This window comes from Paroedura picta, chromosome 3 (assembly GCF_049243985.1).
Source record: "Paroedura picta isolate Pp20150507F chromosome 3, Ppicta_v3.0, whole genome shotgun sequence".
NCBI classification, from domain to species: Eukaryota; Metazoa; Chordata; class Lepidosauria; order Squamata; family Gekkonidae; genus Paroedura; species Paroedura picta.
Window position 1 is genome coordinate 142,111,283 of NC_135371.1, and position 21,638 is coordinate 142,132,920.

Genomic DNA, 21,638 nt, shown 5'->3' on the forward strand with positions numbered 1-21,638 from the left:
TTGGACCATTTCTGCATAACAGCAAATCCCCACATTGATGTTCTTAGAGTATTCAAGAATGAAAAATATTCCACACAAAATTTTGGCTCCTCAGGAGTAGATCTGAATTTAATCTCCCCTTACAGTGATTCCTCCCCCCCCCCTCCAGATCTTGACTTGCAGTTTCTAAGTGAAGAATTCCCAAATTCAAATTTGTTTTCCCACCACACTGCCATTTGTTGTTGTCATTTTGGTGCCATTCTTCCCCTGTGTTAGCCCTGCCTTCTGCCTTCCAGCCCCCACCAAAGTTGTCCCTGAGCCAACTGCCTTTAAAAAATCTGTTCAGAATGTTAAGACATGATTTGTAATGGTAATATTAAAAACAAGCAGCTGATCTGCCCAACAGAGCCAGCACAGGAGCTGATCCTGTGGGGAGAACTCTTTCCACAGGCTTGTTTCATCCTAATCCTAATGAAGGTGCTGTTCCTTTGGCATATGTGTGTATGTCAGACTATCCCCATCGCAAAGCAAGTTTTTTTTTTGCCAATGCAAGTACAATGTAACATTGCGTTTCATGTGTGTGGGGAGGGGAACACCCAAACGAACCCAGTTCATGGATAAAAATGGAGGCAAGCCACTGTTTCAGAGTTTTAGTGGACCTTGAAATGGATGCCAGGAAGGAACCACCAGTTTCAGGAATTGCCAGTCCCTGGGGTTGGACTTTCTCCATTGCAAAGGGAGGTGTTGTTGTTGTTGTTATTGTTGTTGTTGTTGTTGTTATTAAACAAGCACTTGATCTCCCCAACAGAGCCAGTTCTTGTAATTAAAATGCAGTTAGCTTTAGTGGGAATGCAAGTCTGACTTTCCCCACTGCAGAGTGAGATTTTTTTGGAGGGGGTGGGGGAACAAAGCAATGTTGCATTTATATGTGGGGGGGAAACCCCAACCCAAGTTAACCCAGTTCAGGGGTGAAAATTGAGGCAAGCAGAGGTTTCATAGTTTTAGTGGACCTTGAAATGGATGCTAGGAAGCAACCATCTGTGCCAGGAAGCAAAATGGAAACTCACTAGTGTTTCCCCCATTACAGTGCAAGTACATTGTAATGTTACTGGGTATGTGCAACAAAGGTTCTGTTACTGACAAAGTGCATGATGGGAGGTGGCACAGACCCAATTCGAAGTAAATGCAAAACTCATTAAGCGGGTCTGATCGTTGCTTAAATGCCCTATTGACACATGTGTGTCACCAACTCAAAGCATAAGATGGGGCTTCAACTTGATGTCAAAACAAGGGTCCATTCCGCACATCTGCCAATGTTGCTGGATGTCTGCGGCAGCCCAAACAATTTGTAGTGGAATTTTTACATTTTGCACAGTGCAAATTGTATTGCAATATTAATGCACCTGTAGGGCTTTTTAAAGTAATGCACATGTTTTCAGTCTTGCAGGAATTGCAAACAAGGCACTCTAAATTTGTGGTGCTTCTGCCTACCTCAGCCCATCAATCAAACTGAAGAACCAATCAAACGGATCACCCTCATGGCTCCGAAATGCCCCTTTCCCTTTAAATTTTATTTTTTAAAAATCCAAAAACACACGTGGCAATGAATATGTGTTAATACATTGCTTCTTTGCTTCACATGGAACTGTATTTCGTTGTAATTTCCCCGCCAAAATGGCTTTCTACACAAGGCTAAACCAGGGGGAGATATTCCTTGGAGATGGAAAAAAGCCCACTGAGGGAGCTTTTACAGTTCCTCCATCCATACTAATTAATACAGCCTGCTGGCAGACATGTGTGTAATCATTGAAACGTGTCTCCAAGAAAAAAAATAACATGCAATGCATGTTAGTGCAGGCAGGGCAACATTTGGGCACACTGCGAGCAAGGGACTCTATGACGTTATGATGCTCACTTTGAAAGTTTAAAGTTTAAAACCTTCTGTCGAATGAAAAACATGCGCACTTGTTCATTGCTTTATACAGTGTGTAGGGAAAAAAGGCATTCTCGTCTCCTGGAAGCTTGGGGGCAGGAGCACTGTTCCTAACACTATTTTGAGAATGCACATGTCTTTTGCTGATGGGTTGCACATTGTTCTCAGGAGTCAAGCGCTTTTTAAAGGGGGAATCCACTTTTTACAATTCCCCCAGAAGTGCTATAAAAAAACGAATGTTGTGGGACGTCGTGCATAATGTCAAAAATGTAGAGTTCACAAAGTGTTACAATTCAGCTACATTTAAGATGTGCGGAATGGACCAAGGTAAGACTGTACGGCAGAAACGGTCTCAGGGACATGTGAGAAAAAAACTCTTGGTTAAAAAAAATGGAGTGATGCAGTTCTTACTATTCAAACTATATGTCTTTTATATGTTGGGATTGTTCAATTGCTATGCATTTTGGAAAGTTTTGGATTGGACACCTCGCTTTCAGGAGTGAGTGTAGAAACTTTTCTGTAGATCTTGAGATTGAGACTCCTCCACAAGATTTTTAAATTGCTTTTATACAAATGATGCCAATTTTAAATACAGCAAATAAAATCATGGAAAACATATTTTCTTCTCACTGGTTTATGAAGTATCTAAGAAACCAAAATTTGATATGATTTATCTTGACTAGAGTAAACAAATTGAAATGGAAAAGTGAACAAACAGGAGGGGCTAAATGGAAGAGATATTGTTTGAGCAGAAAGGGACTAAATCAAAGGGGTGTGGGTTGCTGGTTATTGCCAGGGCCCCCACAAATCTGCATCTCCCTTGGCTATGGATGCTGGTTATTTTGCTACCAACCTTATTATTTGATTCATCTCTGGGCATAATTAACAGACAGAACAGCCACAATCAGAGAGATATAGAAAAATATGAAGAAGTGGGTATTGAACTCCATGAAAAGTATACTCTGTGCTTTGTGGCTGCTTTTAAGTTTCATCAAGAGTTGCAAAAGTGTCCAGCTTGCTTAATGGGGATGCTCGGAGAATTTACTTGGCAGAATAGCCAGTACAAAAGAAAAAATAAAATAGAGAAAAATATTCATTACACTCCCTTCTGCCACATTGTTCCCTGGAAGGCAAGTGAAGCAGTGAGGTGAGGTAAGGGTTCTACATTCAGTCACTTCAAGGGGACATAATAATCGATGAACTAGACTCTAGCTTTCTGTGTCTCACTGTCCTTTAAAAGCTGAACCAGGTATAGACGTTTTCATTATACATTTTTGCGGACTTTTACACTGAAAATACCCACACCTGGTTTTGGTGCAGGCTTTTACATGAGGTATACTTGTTGGAGCTAGTTTTGATATGGTATTTGATGGTAAATTTGGGATGACCTCATGTAAAACTCATAAGGATCTGTTTTATATCATCTGTGCAATTATTCAGTATCACAAATAAAATCCAGTACTTTTACTCATACAAACATGGGACCCACAAGATCTTGCAGGGGGGCATTTCATTTATCTTTCCCCCACTACTTCCTCTTTTCCTTCCCTAAAAGCCCCCACATTATCTCCCCTGTTCCTGTCTCCTTCAGTACTTCCCATATCAACAAATCTACCTTTGTTTGCCCCTGTCACCAGCCTTCCCTCTTCCAGGCAATCTTTACCCATGAACACTCCCATTGCTATCTGGGCCTCATTTCATAGGAGAGAGCAAAATAGATTGTGCAGTGGGATTTTCTTTTTAAAACGTATGTATCATTCAAAAATCCCTACACATTTCACGTTACTTGATATGGGTATTTTGAGATAATGTTCTCACAAAAATAAGCTGCCCAGTTGAGAAGAGCAGAAACTGCACAGATCTGAGGGCAATGCCTCATATCCCGTTCTTCATGCTATTTCCTCTTTCCCTCCTTTTGGCAACCGACCACATCCTCATATTTCCCTGTTTCCTGCCTCCCTTCCCATTCATCAACCAACCAACCATTTATCTACTTACCATCTTCAGCTACATTTATTATTTACATATTTTGTTTACACTCTCACTTTCTCCACAGTGGGGATCTAGAGCAGCTTACATCGTTCTCCTTGACTCCCTTTTATCTTCACAAAACTCTGTGAGATAAATTAGTCTGAAAATTTGTGAACGGCAAAACATAACCTATTGCATAAAATATGGCCTTAGAAGGATATCATGCTAAAACAGAACACACAAATTTCCATGTGGTGAGGCGTGTAAGTCAGACTTTCTTCTCACGGTGGGGTGATGTGAGGTTTCAAATTGATGAAACAAAGTTTCCACAGGGAAGACATTTGTATGGTCAATGGATCCTTAGCAGGTTTTTTTTGGGGGTGGGGGGATGCCTATTGGGGGCCAGTGTCATATGTTGAAACAGAATCCCAGAATGGAAAGGAATCCCAGAATGGAAAGAAATCATTTGAGGGTGAGGTGAAGTTTAAACTGTTGAAATAAAGGCCCCCACAAGGTAGATAGTTATACGGTAAAGTGATGCTAAGCAATGGTGGAGGGGGAGTGTCAAACACCCCCATCCAAAATGGGAAGAAAAATTTCAGTCTTAAAATAGCCTTGGAAAATACAACTCCCATGCTCCTTTGTTTCCTCCCACATGTGCATGTGTGCTGTTCTGATTGATGTCGATATGTAGCTACCCAGAAAACATGAACAGCTTACTCACCATTCCTGTAATCTGGGGTTACTTCACAACTGGCAATTATGACACAACATAAACCTGAAGTGGTTGAAGAACATCCTTAGCCTGGTGGAAGTGTAGAAGCTAAGATGGTGGAGTTTCATTCCTTCTGCCTTTTAGTTGCTTTTGTATCTGCACAGTTAGTGAAACTGATTCTCCCCAAGAGTCTCAAATGGTTGGGTTGGGTAAATAATGGGATGAAGTTATGACTCCAGACAGGTTATGTAAATAGACATATGTGCAAAACAACATCAAAATTTAGGCAAACATCAGATATAAGACTTTTAAAAACCCTCTTATTTGTTAATAACTGTCTGTTTGCATGCTCAAACAACTGGTATACAGCAAGGATATCTGTATGAGGAAACTAGGATGTCTACTGAGCGGATTAAAATATATATATATACACAAATTCTGCTAGTTGTACTGTACTGTTCTGCCTGAATACACATAAATTAACCCACCAAACAAACTCAAGCTGCTCACAAACAAACTGTGAAATGAATTATTGTCCCGCTTGTGACCAATGGCAGAACAAGGGTTGAATCAATAGGTGTTCAAGTCCCCCTATATTCGGCGAGGCCTCAGACATAGGCCATGCGTTTGTCTGACCAAATCTTGAATTCCTTAATTACAAAATTGTGAGATTATTGAGGTTCAGACACTGGAATTTGTCAACGGCCACCCAGTGAGCATTTCGAAAGGCTGAGCTCAACGCATTGCTGGTGGCACCTTTCAGATGACTGGCTCAGCCCTTACCACTTTCCACAGGCTCAGATATTTGTGTGAATGAGGCTTGGCTCCATGCCACATGGTTAAACTTATGACTCACACTATGAAGGACATTTCCCTTTCCTACCCCACTTTGATTATGTGTAACTATGCAGTGGAAACAAAACAGGGCCATATGGGAGCAAACCAGGCCTCAGAAGCAGATTAAGAATGACAGCAGAGCTAGTGACTGACAGCCCAATCTGATGGCGTTCAGCAACTGCAAAGGCTGATGTTTAAATTGCAGGCAGGCATAGTTTTGTTCCAGGAGCTGCTTGCTGTTGCACAGCATTTTGATCTTACAGAAAGAGTGGAGGTAAGAGAGAAATCAAATTGTTCTCGGAAATCACATTTAATGTAGAAATCTGGTTAATATTAAATTGTAATCTGCAGTATTCAAGTGCAGTATTCCTCAAGGAAAAGGCTTCCTGCTTTGAGGGCTGCTAGAATTAAAAATCCCCTTCATAACATCATTTCCTAAGTTCGGCCCAACTGGCCTTCAGATTGCATTAGTGTATCGATAATGCTAATTTCAAAATTATTGTGCTAGAGCTTTTTGTTTGTTTGTTTTTAAATTTCTGGGCAATATTCCAATCATATGGATCAATTTAACTGTACCGTGCAGGAGCCAAGTTGTGGCCCCAGGTGCTTGTTCAGGCGATGTAAGTTTGGGGAGCACACAGAAAACACAAAACAAAGCTGACAGCTGTCCAGCAAATTTACAGAATATTAAACTGACCTTTGTGGAGCAGCTGCCTTTAATTTTATGTGTATGACTATGGGGTGAGTGTTGTAAATTATTATCCCTTAAAGAATGGACTGCTGATACAGGAAGGGACTTCATGAAAGCAACGGTACTAGTAAATATAAGGGTCGGAAAGCAATAATAGTGGTTGTACTTTCTTCCATTTTTACCCCATGGAGTTACCAGAGCTGTCTAGTTACCCTGACAAAATGATAGCCATTTATATACAGGTTCTTTCTCTACAGTCTAATTTACCTACCCGTATAATAGGATGCTCACATTACCTGAAGCAGTAAAACTTTGTTTTTGTATTGAACTGTACCTGAAGAAGGGCTAGGTAACTGGAAAGTAGCAATAGGTGAGCTGCCCTCAGTTTGGACACAACCCAAATTACTCAGATTCAGTTTTTCTCCCCTGTAACTGGAATTATTTTTAATCCATTATGGAGAAGTCATCTGGGAAAGGCTGTCCCAGAAAGACTTTAAGACAAAGACATCACATTTGTATCAGAGCTGCCGTTGTAGGTCCTCAGAAGAACCCCTAAGTTAAAAAAATATTGGATGATGGGTGCCAATTCAATGGATCCCCGAAGAATGTGCTCCACCGTTTTCCATTGATTCCAATGGAAGGGGTACAACCTTTACCCTTCCAACGAAAAAAGCAAAGAGACAGGCCTGCAGCACTACTGACCAATGCATCCCATGCCAAGGACAAAAGAACCAAGAACAATCCATGAATTGACAGAGAACCACAAACCAGTTTGGCAAGCCCAACAGTACTGTTTGTAAATGTAAAACCAGAGAACGTCAGCATGACAAAATCAAGTCGCTGAGTACTTTTCCGAGTTCACAGAACAAATATGTAACAGAAAAGCCTACCAGAACCCAGTGAAAATGTGTCATCACAATCCCAAAAGAACCAATTTCTAACCAGTGAATCCCAGCAAGGTTTTTTTTTTGGGGGGGGGGGTATGCAAAACAAGGTAAATCTACAAAAGTCCAGCTGAACAATATTAAATGTGGGGAGGAGTTTGGAAAGCTCAGCATAACCAAGGATGATGGGACAATTTTGCAAACCCACTTGAACCAAGGGCAATACACAAAAGTCTAGCAATACCAAAGGCCAAAGTAGTAGTACAAGTTTTTCAAAAAATAAATAAAAATAAAACTCTTGTCTAGGGAGAAAAAAAGATCCATGGCCATCCTTGAACACATAAAGTTATGGTTTCAAAGCAAGTGCATTACTAATTGAGCTATCTTAGTTGTGTAAAAGTTCATTTCCTGTGGACCCTATTCACAATGGTTGCTGACTTTATCCCCCTCCCCCCTCCTCTGAAACACATGCAGCAGACTGGGGGGAGGAATGGCAGTTGAAAGTGGCCATAGGTACATCTTTACCTCCTTCTGATATGAGTGTTTATTGCATTACTTAAAGGAGCAGGAAAAGCAGAAAAATACGTCTACAGCACAGAAGTATAAACACAATGGAGCCAGACCTGAAATGGAGGACAGGAAGTAAAAGGGGCTGCTCTTGCCACACAGAAACCAATGAACAGCTCAAAAACAGCAGGGGTCTAGGCAATCCAATTTTTATTAGCATGCAGAGTTAAACTCTGCGATTTGGGGGAGAAAGGAAATAAGTATAAAATGCAGGAGCAGATGCAAGCAGGTTGTGGATTAAAGAGCTACCACACCAATTCTGTAACAATCAAATTAAACTGAGAATGTAGACAACACCCAGGTCTCCACCTTGACTGATCAGCTGACACTGCAAATTGGGCAGAACTTAGGAAATGATGTTATGAAGATGATTTTACCTTTCCCCAGGGCCTCAATGCATTCCCTTCTTGCCACTCATTGTTTCCCTGGGACAAACCCTTTCTACCTAGTAGTTTTTGAGAGAAGTAAGATATCTAGTTATTTGCATTATAACCTAACAGATGCTGAAAACTTTTTATCACCCCTTTCACCAAAAACCAAAGTTTTTGTTTTGTAAAAATGCACATAACCTAGGCTGATTCTGCATTTACTTTGTTTATTCCAGTGTGGATCCTGCTGAATTCAGATTGATTTGAAATCGGGCCTTCTTCTATTCCACCTCCCTATTGAAACAGAAAGTATTCTGCATGTGACTGGGAAAGCTCAGATCAGGGAAGGAAGGCAAGCACAGCAGGAGACTCTTTCTTTTCTTGAATGGGGGGGGGGGGTGGTGGGGGGGGAGAAGATTGGAGACAGCAGAGGAGGGGGAATAAATCCAAGAGGCAAAACTGCTGAGACAAGTTATGGCTTCTGGAACGCAGTCACTTTAAGGCAGTGGTTTTCAACCTAGGGTTCGGGACCTCTTTGGGGGTCGAACGACCCTTCCACAGGGGTTGCGGCGGGGCAAGGAGCTTGGCCGAGGGGGTACCACCACCATTGCTGCTCCCCCTACAGGTGCCTGTGCTTGGCTGCCAGCCGCTCCAGCAGCGCCTCCAGCATGGCGCAGTTGCCCGCCAGGTACTCCAGGTGGCAGCACAGTTCAGCAGCCTTGGGCTCCAGGCGGTGGCAGCGCAGTTCCTGCAGCAGTGCACCCAGCCTCTCCAGGCATGTCCACTCGCCGTGCAGCATGTCTCCCTACAGCGCCGACTCTCCACGGGAAAAAAACAATTTATTTACAATAATGAACAATGGATCTTCAAGCCATTGGTCAGTTTCGATTTAATTTCGGTGAAAGAACACTAATTTTATGGTTGGGGGTTACCACAACATGAGAAGCTGTATTAAAGGGTCACGGCATTAGGAAGGTTGAGAACCACTGCTTTAAGGGAAGGCTTGCAACCGGGAACCAGGAAGTCCTTGAACTGATACTCTGGCCAATCAGGGATGACTCCTTTGCTCTCAGGCACGGAGCAGTAAATTAATTCACAAAAAGGATCCGTCTACACATTTACTCACGGCGGTCTTTCAAATATCGAGACTTATATCCACTCGAGTATATTGTGGGGCAATGTTAGGGTCACCACAAATCAATCATGCATGTTGCAGAGAGAAAATTTAAAGCACCCAAAATCAAAGTAGAAATAGATTTCAGTGTAGACTGCAGGGATTCGTTCTAACTGGGAGTGGGTAAAAAGCCCCATGAAGACTATACCCTAGCCTTCTTGTTTTTTCCTTTTCTTTTTAAAGAACTGGTGACTTCCTATTCTAAAACCTGACTAAGGTTTAATTGAAATGATCCTTGAGATGGAATTTACAAATTTAAAAAAAAAGTTCCATATTAAACTTTTCCTGACTGATCTGGGGTACACCTGAATTCCTTTTCAAGAATTCAAGACCTCCCTTCTGAAAAATGAAACTATAGGGCAGCCTAAAGCAAAATCTGTCTATAGGAGCCTGCCCTTAAGTAATAATGTTCAGAATGAATGCTAAAAAAAGGTTTTTTTACAATTAATCTATGCTAATTATACTACTGTTTTGCACACAATCTTGCCTGTTTTTGTTGCCTAGCACTAGCCTAATTAGGAAGGAACTCAAGTCCTAAGCTGAAATTTAATTAGAACTTAAAAAAAAACAATTTCTAACGTACCCTTATTTAAAATAGCTTCTATTTAAAACCTTACCAGAACAATTAAGCAACAATAAATCACTTAGAAGCATGCACTAAACAACTCCACCAATCACAACCCCCCTTCCAACCAACCCTCTAGAAATTAAAGGGTGGAAGAAAGGCAAAAAGATACAAACTCTAACTCAACTATTCAACTGAAAAGCAGAACAGAACAAATTATACCAGCAGAAAATGAACGGGAGAGAAAGAAGGGGGGTAAAGAAAGCAAGCAGCTAAGTGAAAAGCCTGCCCCAATACAAGCAACAAAGCCTCGGGAAAACCCAAAAGGAAGGAGGGGACAGTGAGGGATGGAAGGGATGGAAAAGGAAAGAGCCAGAGTAAAATACCCAAAGTAAAATAGCTTTTTTGAAAAAAGAGAAACCTAAGCAGCATCTTCCTCATACACACACAAGTCTAACAAAGTGCCAACAATGATAAAACAAAAAGTTAAGGCTTGCTTCAATCACAGGTCAATTTCCAAAGGTACATTTTAAATCAAGCTGTTTTTTTTTCCGGTAGTGGCCGAGAACTGGGCAGATCTCACATAAAAGAATCATTACTGTGAGCAAATTGGTGCATCCCATGTCCTTACCAGCCTCCCCTTGTCAAAGGAGACATTTAGCCCAGTAGGTTAAAAGCCATTGGAAGAGGACTATTTGGAGCATGAAAAAGGATTGGGATTTTAAAATTATACCATTCTCTATTGGGAAGGAAGGCAGTATGGAATAGATAGATCTCAGCAGATTTTGGAAGTTAAGCAAGGTCAGTACTTGGAAGCGAGAGCACCAAGGAAAACCGCAAAGGAAAGCAGTAACAAACCACCTTTGATTTTCAGTGTGGATTGGTTTTAATGGTTTTAACTATGGGTTTTATTGCATTTTTTATCTTGTAAACCACCATGAGCCTAAGGGAACGGCGGTATAAAAGTTAAATAAATAAATAAATAAATAAATATACATAATCTCCCCCCATTCTCTATCGCCTTGGTAGGTGGGAGTAAATTGTGATTGGCTGTCTTCCTCTTCACACATGCTGTGCAAACAGCAAACAAGAGAGTAATGTGTTATTTGGCTCACTGCTCCTCGGCCTGTCAATCAACGGGGCCAACCAATCGGTGGTTTGTTGGTCTTGCCCATTTTCTTTTACTTGAGACTTACATGTAGCAATGCATAATCAGTTCTATGAAAATGCATTGCTATGTTATTTAAAGCCCCCCCCCCCAAAAAAAACACAGCCGATAAGCGGAGGGCATGATGGAGGTAGATGCCCCCCCCATCATTTAAATGGCCGGAAGGCTCCCAGGCACCACCCAGGCACCACCCAGCCATCCTCCCAATCAATCTGGGTAAATTAATTGGGGGTGGTTCACACACACACACCAGCACTCTATCACCCCTGCCCTGCCTCTTTCGCTGAGCAGGAAATGGAGGGGGAGGGTGGGAGCGAGGGCAAGACATTGCAGAGCTGACTATCATGAGTTTCACCCTCCATACGTTCCTTCTGCTAGTTGCCTGCTGGTTGTCCACTGGTGGATCACACTTTTTTAGGGTGGTGAATCCACTTTTTGGGATTCCTGAAGTTGTGCTTTAAAATGGAGAATGTCGCGAGCCAGCTGCTGCCCAGATGCTGGATGTAGGTGATGTCATGTGCAGGGGCCAGAATATGCTGCCTACATTTGGCAGATATTTCACTACATTTATTGCATGTTGAAATGACCCAAGTATAGTGTAACAACAAAAAATCTTTATTAAGCTGAAGGTTTGATAAGGAAACACCACTCTGGAAATAACTAATGGCAGAATAACTAATGGCTGTGCTTGTAGCATTCATATACTAGATGTACTTTCTCCCTCTTTAAAAAAAATGTCCCAAGATTAAGCGGCTTAAAAAAAAATCATCAGAATTAAGGAGCTTGAAATACAATTTCTCTTGATTTTAGAGACAGTGGACATTTTCATTTAAAGCCAATTTCTTTTTTAGTTCTTTCTAGAATCTACTACAGCTATCTATTGTTGAATTACAGGTAGAGTTGATTCTTGGACATGTAATTACAATGGCAGCACAAAAGTTCCTCTGTTCTAAGATGAGCAGGTTTGTTTTCTAAATTATATTCTAGGAGATTTAAAGAAACACAGATGTTTATAATCAAAAGAAAAGCAGGATAGGCCTTTTATTTCTTTAAATAATCTCAAAACTGTTGACAATGGTGGATATAGCAAGGGATCGTAACCTTAAGTAATAATCCTGTGTCTGACCAGTTCCACTCTTACCTGTAAGCCCTATTCAACACTCTCCTCCCCCGCATGACCTCCAAGGCATCTGGTCACCAGTGGCTGTCTAAGGTCTTTGCCTTGCACCTGATTTTCCCAACATCCAGAAGGGCTTTTGTCTTCCTCTATTAGCCCACTGCTGTCACCTGGCCTTGTAGTAACTGCCTGCTGGGAAGACTAGGGATCCCAGCTTCCTTTCCCTGTGCTTCATTGTAAGCACTCGCCTCATATCTGTTTCTCCCACTATCCAGCATTATACACTTGCATAACACTGGGAGAGTAGCCACTTGCTGCCCTCTTCTCTGAACAGTTAATTGCTATATACTTATCATGCAATCATTACAGGTAGCTGGTAAACATGAAAGACTGGTAAGATGTCTGTTTTCTCATTTTGTAAATTTTGTTTTGCAACAGATGCAGCTTGTGCTCTTTCAAATATCCAGTCCTGCTCCCATCACGTATTAAATAGTGCCAAATGTACCAATAATCATATAATTCAAATTATGTGGTATTAGGCAGTACACTTTAATATATTGCATCATCATAAAATATATTTTTAAAAATCAAAACTGGTCAATTGTAGCCATTCTGCACTACAAGCATAATCCTTGTCACACCCATTTGATCTATAATCAAAATATATTGGACAACTGATAAAATATTAGCAATAACATTGACTTAGTCCATTAGGTATACATGGAGAATATTCCTCCCAGCCCCAAAATAGTTTATTATCAAAAATGGTTCTTCATATATGTTCCTTTACATGTGGTCTATCCATTCAAATCCCTTCCACCAGAATATCCACTGAATGAAAGTAAAAACTATTGCGGGTGCAAAACCTCTGTCTGCCAGTTGAAGCTCTCAGTTGCTCAGTTTGGCCAATGTTATTATAAGCCGAGTTGCACACAGTTGGGCCCTTTCTGCATGCACAGCTTAATTTTCACTGAATAGATGCCAGTATCCCTTTGATTTGCACCCTGTTGCCATCCTGTTCCTGAACTCTGTTAATTTCTTCTTTCTCTGATTTTTCTCCTCTAAATTGAAAAGTATTACTCTGCATTCTAATTAGAAGAAAAAAAACAAACATTTTTTCTTCTTCTCCTTTGGTCACTCTTAGTGGCTGGTTTCAAGCAGGAGATTCCTTTTGAAGTTGTCCAGAGAGATTCTTAATGCTGCTTTCACTTCTGAGTAGCCATCTTAGTAGAAGATTTTCCCACTTGCATCTTGTCTAAGCTTCAATACTGCTTAAGCATTTAATATTTTAATAAGCCTCCTCTTTAGTCTTGCAGACATTTTAAAAACATGAGCTTTCAAAAGCAAAACAATGTAAACTGAATTAGCATGCCTAGTTCTTGTGGGGGGGGGGACATCCAGATCTAGTTTTGAACTCACAATGCCCTGATTTTCAGGCCAGTGTTTTAATAATTGAGCTATACGGCCTTGGTAGAATAATTAAAAATAGTAAAGTCTGATACACCTGTAAAGTGAAAGTAAGTTGGCATGAAGGAGAAACAAGTGAAGGGAAACACCAGTGCATAAAGGTCCTTGGATTTTTGTTTGTGTAACAAGTACAGGCCAACTTCATCTCATCTAGCTTAATACTGGAAAAATCTACCAAAGAAAAATATATTGCCTCTAGGTTGCTTTATATAATGGATAGCATAATTCTCACCCCACTCCCCACCCCACACACAAAGCAATTTTTCAGAATGGCAGATGTGCCTTAAACAAACAAAAATCAAGCAAAAAATTCTTACCATTACTCATCCAGTGTTGCTTTATCTTTATTTCAAAAGTTTGTTAGCTTTTGTAATATCTGTTTCTTTCAGCATGTTTTCCAAAACTCAGTTGATCAAAGCCTAGCTAGGCAAAAATATGATTCTAATACCAAAGTATGACGTAAGTCAGGCAGAAGTTACTTCCTCTAATTCCCATATTTTGGCTGTTATGAAGCTTATATCCACAATGCCTGCTTTCTTGAGACATGGAAGGGAAGAAGATGTAGTTGTTTTTTTATGTTTCGCTTTTCACTACCCAGAGTCTCAAATCAGCTTACAACCAACTTTCCTTCCTTTCCCCACAACAGACACCCTGTGAAGTAGTGGGGCTGAGAGAGCTGTAACAGGACTGTTCTGTAAAAACAGCACTACCAAGACTGTGACTAGCCCAAGGTCACCCAGCTGGCTGCATGTGGAAAAGTAGGAGAATCAAGCCTGGTTCACTAGATTAGAAGCTCTTTCTTTTAACCTCTTCACCGAGGAGGTTGATTGTCTTTCCGCAGAGGAGAATTTAGTTTCAAGTCAATATGTAACGTATCAGGCTGCTAGTCTTATGCTGACTATGATCCATGCTGACTATGGAAACCATCTTAATAAATGTTCATGGCATTGAGTGTTTACGCACTGGAGGTTTCATGCCGGGCTGCAGACTGGAGTTTTAGTCGTGGCAGATTCCCCCACCTCTTACTGCACCCATATGGGGGAGCATTTGACCTGGTGTACCTCATCTGCCCCCGATTTGTGCTCCTGCACAGGAGCTGGGGCATAAATGGTCATCGTGTTGTTAGGCATTTGTCATAATAATCATCAGGAAATGTGAAATGTGATTAGACTTAGTCCAATGTTCTTTTGAAGCCAGTGTGGTGTAGTGGCTAAGAGTGTCAACTTCTTATAGGGAGCACTGTTGGCAGCAAAGGATAGGACCCACAATAATTGCTTTAAACTATGCATAGAACAGTCCCAGCTAGATATCAGGATTTTTTTCAAAGTCAGAGTAGTTCAGCTGTGGAATTGGCTGCCTAGGGAGGTAGTGAGCTCACAGGCGATCTATGCAACCTATATGGCCCCTTCCAACTCTATGATTCTATCACTTCCAGCTGTGGTAGAAACATCATTCCCCCCCCCCCCCAGCTTCTGTTCTCCCTCTGCCAAATAAGTTCTCTCCTTCCCCCACTGATTTGTTCAACAGACCTGGAAATCTCCTCCACCTGCTACCAGCTGGGTGAATGTGGGATAGTCACAATTCAGAGCTCTCTCAGCCCCACCTACCCCCCCAGGGTCTCTGTTGGGGGGAGAGGAAGAGAAGGCAATTGCAAGCCACTTTGAGACTCCTTCAGGTAGTGGAAAGGGGGCATGAAAACCAACATTTATTTTTTTCTAGCGATACTGAAACAGAAAGACATTTCTGCATTGCACATATTGGATATATGGATCTTACATAGTTTCAGTGTCCTAGAATCTTAGGAATTATAATTGAACAAGTGGTTACCGACCACACTGTTGCCAGCTGTAGGCCCACCAGAGCACCAAGCCTCTGTGCCTCCATCGCTCGTGCCAGGTTTTCTCAACCCCGCCTACACCACTGGGTGTCTTCGTGGAGAGACAAAGGGAAAGGTGTTTGTAAGCTGCTTTGGGACTCTTCTGGCAGTGAAAAACAGGATATAAAAACCAGCTGTTCTTCTCTTCTTTGGTGCTCGGCAGCCTTATTCTGAACTTGAGTAGACAAGAAAGAAATTTCCAAGCTGGCGATGGCAAAAACTTTATTCAAACAATAGAACGAGTTCCTAGGTATAAAACTTCATTTTCGTATTTTAGTTCATCAGTGAACTTATTTCTTAATTGTTTTTTTCCCAGGGATACTAACAAAGTCTTCAACACACTACCTTATATAACCTGGATAGTAGTTTTTCTAGGTAGAGGCTACTGAAAGGAAAACTGAGGAGAGAGGGACAGTTAAAAGCAGGTGGACTGTTGGGTGTGAAGGAGAGAAGAAAGCAGGAGACAAGGAGATAGGTGTTTTCAGGGGAGAGAAAGAGGACAAATTGGAGAAGGAAAAAATCCCCCCCTTGACAATTCCTTCTAGTAATCTATAACCTACAGATAACAGGAAGTGTTTATAATACCTCTATTTTTAGGTAAAGTCACAGAGATTCATTAAATGCTGGCAAGCTACATAAATTCTATATTCTATAGCTGCAATGGGATTATTGTTTTCAGAATCATGGAAAATGTTCATGCTTGTTACACTTTTTATTTGGGGGGGGGGGAGGCAGAATGCATGCAGCAATGGCATGATAAGTTTTTCCTTTTACCACACTGTCAACTGCATATAAACAACTCCCAACAAGCTGAACAGGACCAATATTAAATCAGAGGATCTCAGTAGAACCAGGGGACAATATGGCAAGCCCAGCACAACTAGTACTAAACCTGGAAAGTCGATACCAGGAGTTATCAAGAAGATATAGACAAACTGTAAAACTGAAGAAACTCTATCATCGAGCCTTAAAATGCCAGCTCTGAATATCCCCATATATTCCAGAATATTTCCAGAATGCTGGGAGACCAATTTAGACCCAGATAATCCTTCCTGGATACAATCTGGATACCCTAATACACTCAAAAATACTGATAAGTTGTTTTTCAGATATATATTTGGAATAGAAATATCTGAACACATCCCTGCTGGGTAAATGTGTACTGCATCCTCACCTCTGTTCTCCAGGCACAGTGATGTGCTGCTTTACGCTTCGCAACATGAAGATAATTACTCATGGAAATGGTTCTGACATGCAAATCCCATATTCCTGAGGAATTGAGGGCAAGATTTCTAACCGTCTTGCAGACTGCTAAATTTGGGGTTTCATTCTGAGCAGCCCCCTCTCCAAAGTTCTAAAGGGGAAAGGAAATGGATATGAAATTGTTTGGCAAAATTGCAGCGTAATACCCTATGTCCTGCTTTGTTCTGACCTTTTCCTTTCCTTCCCCCCTCCCTTTAAGTACAAGATAAATGACAGATAATTACTCACTCCTCTCAATCCTCCAAACTAAGCCCCACAATCAAACCTTATTGGAAAGGCATTTAAGGTATGTCATGCAAAAGGAAAAGAAAACGGCTTGTCTGAAGGAATACAGACAAAAGGGTGCCCAGAGTTTGGTATCTTGCATGTGCTCAAAACCAGCACTTTCCTTAATGAGGAGTGTTGTGTACCTTCAGCTTTAGAACATCTCTGTCAAACACTCACTTGAACAAGGGAATGATTAGCTCTGTTTCCTTGTTGAGAGGCATTGTTGTAGTGTATGGTTTTAATATACCCACAGTACTTGGCACTGAAGTCCGTTTTCTGAGTCCAGGAAATCTTGAACTGTTTATTGACTCAAGGCAAGGAGCAGAACATTGAGATGGAGCTAATTGGCAGGAGACACAGTCCATAAGTCAGCTAAATATGTATTTCCATTAATTGGGACCCAGCCTTGCAGTTAAAAAGCTGCCTGTTCTAATATCAGTAACTCCTTGAATGTTCTCTCTCTTTTTTTTAATGAGTTGGTTTTTCCATGTGGCTGACAGAATGGCTATGTCAAACTGAAATATTGCTGTCCTATCACAACCTCTAACAAGAAGGCCACAGTCGCAGCCAAAGAAAACATCCTAGGTGTTTATCAGCTATCTGCCTCCTCAGAAAAAAATGAATTAATTTCAGGCTAAGTACACAGCAGTGACCAGAGGGAGATAAACACCTTAAAATAGGCTTGAAATGTGTATTATCAAAGGAAAACTGACATTTGTCATTGCTGGAAATGGCTCTAGTCAGATGTATTGTCCTCATGGTTTTTATTGGTGGTATTAATATTAAGTTTATCTAAAACAGCACTGTGGCAAGATGAGATATTAGGCAATATACAATGTGCAATGTCTTTTATTGTTTTAAAATATTTTCCTGCTGATTTTCAGAAGAGGGGATGCTAATTAAGTTGTTCTTGACTTGATATTTCAAACAGAACTGATATTTGGTATGTCATTTTGGTAATCAATGTTCATTTTCTTTTTTGAAAAAAAGTCTTAAATACTGCTATTTTGCAAACTTTTAATCAGAAATTTGAAGAGGGATGCCAGTGGCAATATGTTTTCCTTTGATTGCACAGGATAAGGTTTGCCTATATTTACATCAGCCTAATTGCCATATTTGTGGCCAATATTTACCCTGGCCTTCTCACCACACCCTATACTACATTGCTTAACTCTTTACGTCAAGTTACATGCCGTGTAGACCCCTTTCTACGTCTCACTCTGTAATGGTTGCTAGTGATGACTTTCAAAATAGCTGCATTAGACAATAATTGTGAACACATATACAAATTTACCCAGTTCACAATACTCAGGTGAATTTCAAGGTGTGTTGCCTTGTCACTTATAATTTCATTGATTACATTTTGATCATCATTTTCTACCAAGGAAGTGGGTAGCAGACTTGTTTTCAACTTTGGAAATAGCAGGTTTGGCAGCTGCAAGTGTTTGTGGAGAAATTTGTAGCATCACTAGTGCAGTCAGAATAGGAAGCAAATAATTATTTAATTTTGTATGTTGGGAACATTCAGAAACATTAGGAGCTGCCTATTACTTCAGTGACTGTACCGTTCAAGGTGAATGGGGCAGGATAGTAAGGAAAAAAGGGAACGGTAGGAAATAAATCAATAAATTATTCAACAAATAAATCAATATATCTAAGGGATGTTTAACAATCAGCAGATTTACCGTATTTGCCGGGGTATAAGACGACTGGGCGTATATGACGACCCCCCAACATTTCCACTCAAAATATAGAGTTTGTTACATTACATTACAGTACTATGGGCCACTATGGGCAGCTATGTCTATCCCAACTGAAGTGCACCTGGCATATAAGATGACCCCCCCCCCACTTGGAGGCATATTTTTCAAGGGAAAAAAGTAGTCTTATACGCCAGCAAATACTGTACATACGTATCTTCATTGTATTTATTTCTTGGATTTATTTCCTGCCGCTCTTGGGGATACTGGCTCATGGTGGGTTACAAGTTAAAAACCCTGATACAATAAAACCCTAAAATACTGTTAAAACACCTGGTAATAGCTAACTGCATCAATAGTGGCAACATGAAAACCTCCCCCCAAGTTCCCACCCTCCACAAAGTCCTGGTTGGCTAGCCCATAACCTGTGGTCGACAGTCAATGCCAGACACAATAACCACCCCTAAGGGGGGGGGGGGAGATGAGGAGTGGGACCCGGATCTTCTGGTTCTAGACTTGACCGAAGGCCTGGTGGAAGAGTTCCATTTTGCAGGCTCTTTGGAACTGTGATAGTGCCGATTGGATCCTCAATTGATCCAGGAGCTCATTCCAGCAGGATTGAAAAGGCCAGGCCCTGGTTAAGGCCAAGCACACCTTCCAAGGGCCAGGGACCACCAGAGTGAAGAGCCATGTGAGGGGGGGATAAGGTGACAGATGGTCCCTCAGATATGCAGGGCCCAGACCATGGATGTCCTTAAAGGTAAGTACCAAAACCTTGAACTTGATCCGGAACACCCCTGGTAACCAATGCAGCTGCTTCAGCACTGGCTGAATATTGGCCATCCAAAATGTTCCAGTGAGGATCCTGGCAGCTGTATTCTGCACTAGCTGCACCTTCCAGGTCAAGGACAGGAGAAGGCCCATGTAGAATAAGTTACAGAAATCCAGCCTGGAGGGGACTGTCATATGAATCACTATAGCTAGGTGTTCCAAGGACAGATAAGGCAATAGTAGCCTCACTTGGTGAAGATGGGAAAATGCCAGCTTGGCTACTCTGGTGTCTTGTGCCTCAATTGACAAGGAGGTATCAAAACTCATCCCCAGATTCCTGGCTGAGGGCGAGATCTTAATTTTTACCCTGTCCATGTACGGTAAGTGTGCTTTCTGATCTGGCCCTTTGCAACCTAGCCACGAGACATCTGTCTTGGAAGGGTTGAACTGAAACTCAGGAGCTGATCTGCCATCAGGAGCTGATCCATGACAGCCTGTTCAAGCACCTTCCCCAGAAACGCCAACTGCGAGACGGGGTGGTAGTTGATGGGATTCTGCAGACCAAGCAATGGTTAGTCAAGTCAAGGTTATTTATACAATCACAGACCAGAAAGCAGATAAAATTTAAAAACTTTTAGACCATATAGACATTTTAAAATTTTCAATTAAATTATCTAAAAGGCAGTGGTGATAGTGGTTGTGTTTTATCGTTCTGGAGGGCTTGAATAGAAAAAAAGGACTGCAGTGCTAGTTTTGATTGTATCAAGTTTTCATCACATCAGTCAAAGTTGAGGCTCACTTATTTGGGCTTTGATTTGATTCTAAGCACAGTCACTCTCATCGCTACATAATGCTGTTCTCTTCTCTGGTGATGTGCCTGAGACAGATCAGCAGTACAGACTGGGATGGAGGGAAATCCATCCCCCTTCCCTGATAAATACTGCCTGAGCATTTCATTCCAGTTAAATTGGGGAGCGGGGAGTTACATCTGGGAAATAATAAATATAATTGAGAAAATGAACAGTATAAGACCAAAATTTCCCCACATGCAGACACAGATAACAAACTTTCTGTAGAATACAGAAGAGTGTAGGTTTTGTTCTCCTTGATGTTTAGATTTCAGAACATGGGTTTTCTCTATCTTATGCATGGATTCGTTAGTTGATATAGAAAACATTCTGACTCTTAAGGGTGAAGAGGGACTCTGGTTACTAGCCAGTACCAATTAAGTTAGTGTTGCTTTCTATAAATGGTTAATGAATAATTTCCTTCATTATCTGTGTTACACTATAACTAAAGCAGAATATAACTCATTCTACACATACATGCCAAGCAGAGGCAGGCACAATGAAATTCCACCGTGTACACAGACTTATCAATATTATTAAGCGTAATCACACCACTGGAATGTAATAGCTATGCATTTCTTGTTACGGTTCCGAAGAACGGAAGTTTCCCATTATATATCATTTACAGTATTTGATAGGCCTGTGCTATATTTGCCAGTCTATAAGAGTTAATAGATTGTGACAAAGGCTTTTAAATTTCTTTTAAAATGTCCCTGTTTTTTCTTTTGGCATTGAAGACCAATTCAAAGTAATGGAATCTTTACTTAGCCGCTGAAGGCAGAGGGACTGCTGTTGTGGCCGGAGGTGCATTCTGTCCGTCAGAGATATGGGGAATATTTCATACACTCACTTTGAAATTATACAATCATTTGCAAAGCTAGCTATGAAAAGCAAATGCTATATTTTGTTGGAAAAAATCTGATAAATTAACAACAAATACTTGCCTGTGCATTAACTTGCTTGAAAATCATATTGTTTGTGAGTGAGTTCACCAAATGATTGGGTTAGATATTTAAATTTAACCACTAAGATTGGCTGTAGCTGAATAGGCTGGTGAATGCTGTCTTCTTTGAATGACTATATTAATGTTTAGCCTTTTGTTTTCAAGCTTATTAGCAAGGCTTCCATCACCCTTGGATGTTAGGTATGTAAATAGGTCTGAGATGAAGGGAGCGATTAGTGGTGTCAGGTTTATTTTATTTTACTTCATCTATACCAGCCTTTCTATCTAAAGCAGCTTACATCATTCTCCTCTCATCCTGACCTTGAGTGCTTTGAACTTACCCGTCCAGGTTGGCCGCACTCAAGGCTGATATCTTTTCCTGAGGCCCCCCAATCGAGGGAGTACCATCACTCTCCCTTTTCTCCATTCCTGCCTGGTCAGACTCCTTTCCCTTGTCCACTGCCAGCTGTGACAAGTGAAAAAGATTTGCATAACATTTCCAACACAATGTAAACTCTCAATTAACACACTAAC